Here is a 3,923-nt window from a genome sequence, read left to right on the forward strand (position 1 = left end):
TCTCTAATGCCTAACCCATAAACGATAGTGGTAATTCGATAAGAAACATCATGGTATGCACCATATCCAATAGGGTGCAGTTATGATGTTCGGACACACCATCACACTATGGTGTTCCAGGCGGTATTAATTGTGAAACACTTTCCACAATGTCTTAATTGTGTGCCAAACTCGTAACTCAGATACTCATCTCTATGATCATATCACAGACATTTTATCCTCTTGTCACGACGATCTTCAACTTCACTCTGAAATTACTTGAACCTTTCAATAATTCATACTTGTGTTTCATCAAGTAAATACACTCAGCATCTACTCAAATCATCTGTGAAGTAAGAACATAATGATATCCACTGCATGCCTCAGCACTCATTGGACTGCATACATCAAAATGTATTACTTCCAACAAGTTGCTCTCTTGTTCCATCTTACTGAAAACGAGGCCTTTCAGTCATCTTGCCCATGTGGTATGATTTGCATGTCTCAAGTGATTCAAAATCAAGTGAGTCCTAACGATCCATCTGCATGGAGTTTCTTCATGCATATATACCAATAGACATGGTTCGCATGTCTCAATCTCAAAAACGAGTGAGTCCAAAGATCCATCTACATGGAGCTTCTTCATGCGTTTTATACCAATATGACTCAAGTGGCAGTGCCACAAGTATGTGGTACTATCATTACTATTTTATATCTTTTGGCATGAACATGTGTATCATTCCGATCGAGATTCATTTTAGGTGTAAGACCATTGAAGGTATTATTCAAATAAACAGAGTAACCATTATTCTCCTTAAATGAATAACCGTATTGCGATAAACATAATCCAATCATGTTTATGCTCAACGCAAACACCAATCTCGATGGTAGAGGGAGCATGCGATGCTTGATCACATCAACCTTGGAAACACTTCCAACACATATCGTCATCTCTCCTTTAGCTAGTCTCCGTTTATTCCGCAGCTTTTATTTCGAGTTACTAACACTTAGCAACCGAACCGGTATCTAATACCCTGGTGCTGCTAGGAGTACTAGTAAAGTACACATTCATATAATGTATATCCAATATACTTCTGTCGATCTTGCCTGCCTTCTCATCTACCAAGTATCTAGGGTAGTCCTGCTTCAGTGACCGTTCCCCTCATTACAGAAGCACTTAGTCTCGGGTTTGGGTTCAACCTTGGGATTCTTCACTAGAGCAGCAAACGACTTGCTGTTTCATGAAGTATCCCTTTTGCCCTTGCCCTTCTTAAACTAGTGGTTTTACTAACCATCAACAATTGATGCTCCTTCTTGATTTCTACTTTCGCGGTGTCAAACATCGCGAATAGCTCAAGGATCATCATAACTATCCCTGATATGTTATAGTTCATCACGAAGCTCTACTAGCTTGGTGGCAGTGACTATGGAGAACCATCACTATCTCATCTGGGAGATTAACTCCCACTCGATTCAAGCGATTGTAGTACTCAGACAATCTGAGCACATGCTCAACGATTGAGCTTTTCTCCCTTAGTTTGCAGGTTTAAGAAACTTGTCAAAGGTCTCATACCTCTTGACGTGGGCACTAGTCCGAAATCCCAATTTCAGTCTTCGGAACATCTCATATGTTTTGCGACGTTTCAAAAACTGTCTTTGGTGCCACAATTCTAAACCGTTAGCATTACGCACTGAACTATCACGTAGTCATCAAAACGTGTATGTCAGATGTTTCGCAACATCTACAGACGACGCTGAGGTTCAGCACACCGAGCGGTGCATTAAGGACATAAGCCTTCTGTGCAGCAATGAGGACAATCCTCAATTTACGGACCCAGTCCGCATAATTGCTACTACCAACTTTCAACCAAATTTTTCTCTAGGAACATATCTTAAACAGTAGAACTAAAACGCAATGACATAATTTGTAAAGACCTTTTGACTATGTTCATGATAATGAAGTTCATCTGATTATTGAACTCCCACTCAGATAGACATCCCTCTAGTCATCTAAGTGATACATGATCCGAGTCAAACTAGGCCGTGTCCGATCATCACGTGAGACGGACTAGTCATCATCGGTGAACATCTCCATGTTGATCGTATCTTCTATACGACTCATGCTCGACCTTTCGGTCTCTTGTGTTCCGAGGCCATGTCTGTACATGCTAGGCTCGTCAAGTCAACCTAAGTGTTTTGCATGTGTTCCGAGGCCATGTCTGTACATGCTAGGCTCGTCAACACCCGTTGTATTCGAATGTTAGAATCTATCACACCCGATCATCACGTGGTGCTTCGAAACAACGAACCTTCGCAACGGTGTACAGTTAGGGGGGACACTTCTCTTGAAATTTTAGTGAGGGATCATCTTATTTATGCTACCGTCGTTCTAAGCACATAAGATGTAAACATGATAAACATCACATGCAATCACATAGTGACATGATATGGCCAACATCATTTTGCTCCTTTGATCTCCATCTTCGGGGCACCATGATCATCTTTGTCACCGGCATGACACCATGATCTCCATCATCATGATCTCCATCATTGTGTCTTCATGAAGTTGTCACGCCAACGATTACTTCTACTTCTATGGCTAACGCGCTTAGCAATAAAGTAAAGTAATTTACATGGCGTTATTCAATGACACGCAGGTCATACAAAAATAAAGACAACTCCTATGGCTCCTGCCGGTTGTCATACTCATCGACATGCAAGTCGTGATTCCTATTACAAGAACATGATCAATCTCATACATCACATATAGCATTCATCACATCTTCTGGCCATATCACATCACATAGCACATGCTGCAAAAACAAGTTAGACGTGCTCTAATTGTTGTTGCAAGTTTTTACGTGGCTTGTATAGGTTTCTAGCAAGAACGTTTCTTACCTACGTAAAACCACAACGTGATATGCCAATTTCTATTTACCCTTCATAAGGACCCTTTTCATCGAATCCGTTCCGACTAAAGTGGGAGAGACAGACACCCGCTAGCCACCTTATGCAACTAGTGCATGTCAGTCGGTGGAACCTGTCTCACGTAAGCGTACGTGTAAGGTCGGTCTGGGCCGCTTCATCCCACAATGCCGCCAAAACAAGATAAGACTAGTAGCGGCAAGAAGAATTGGCAACATCGACGCCCACAACTACTTTGTGTTCTACTCGTGCATAGAAACTAGCTCATGATGCCACTGTTGAGGAACGTAGCAGAAATTCAAAATTTTCTACGCATCACCAAGATCAATCTATGGAGTCATCTAGCAACGAGAGAGAGGAGTGCATCTACATACCCTTGTAGATCGCGAGCGGAAGCGTTCAAGAGAACGGGATTGATGAAGGAGTCGTACTCGTAGCGATTCAGATCGTGGTTGATTCCGATCTAAGCACCGAAGAACGGTGCCTCCGCGTTCAACACACGTGCAGCCCGGTGACGTCTCCCATGCCTTGATCCAGCAAGGAGAGAGGGAGAGGTTGGGGAAGACTCCGTCCAGCAGCAGCACGACGGCGTGGTGGTGATGGAGGAGCGTGGCAATCCCGCAGGGCTTCGCCAAGCACCGCGGGAGAGGAGGAGGACTTGGGAGAGGGGAAGGGCTGCGCCAGAACTTGGGTCATCGCTGCCCTCCCACCCCTCCACTATTTATAGGTGGGGAGAGAGGGAGCCGGCCCCCTTAGATCTCATCTAGGGTTGGGGGCGGCGGCCAAAGGGGGGAGGAGTGCCTCCCAAGTCAAGTGGAGGCCCTCCCACTTAGGGTTTCCCCTCTCCCATGCGCATGGGCCTTGGGGGGGCTGGTGCCCCTGGCCCATTAAGGCTAGGGCACCCCCTTACAGCCCATGCTGCTGTATTGGACGTGGTGGAACATTTTCCGGACCTCCGGACCCCTCTGGAATTCTCCGGAACCTTCTGCAAGCTTCCCGGTACAATACCGAAAAACCCG

This window comes from Triticum aestivum, chromosome 7D, assembly GCF_018294505.1.
Source record: "Triticum aestivum cultivar Chinese Spring chromosome 7D, IWGSC CS RefSeq v2.1, whole genome shotgun sequence".
Lineage (NCBI taxonomy): Eukaryota > Viridiplantae > Streptophyta > Magnoliopsida > Poales > Poaceae > Triticum > Triticum aestivum.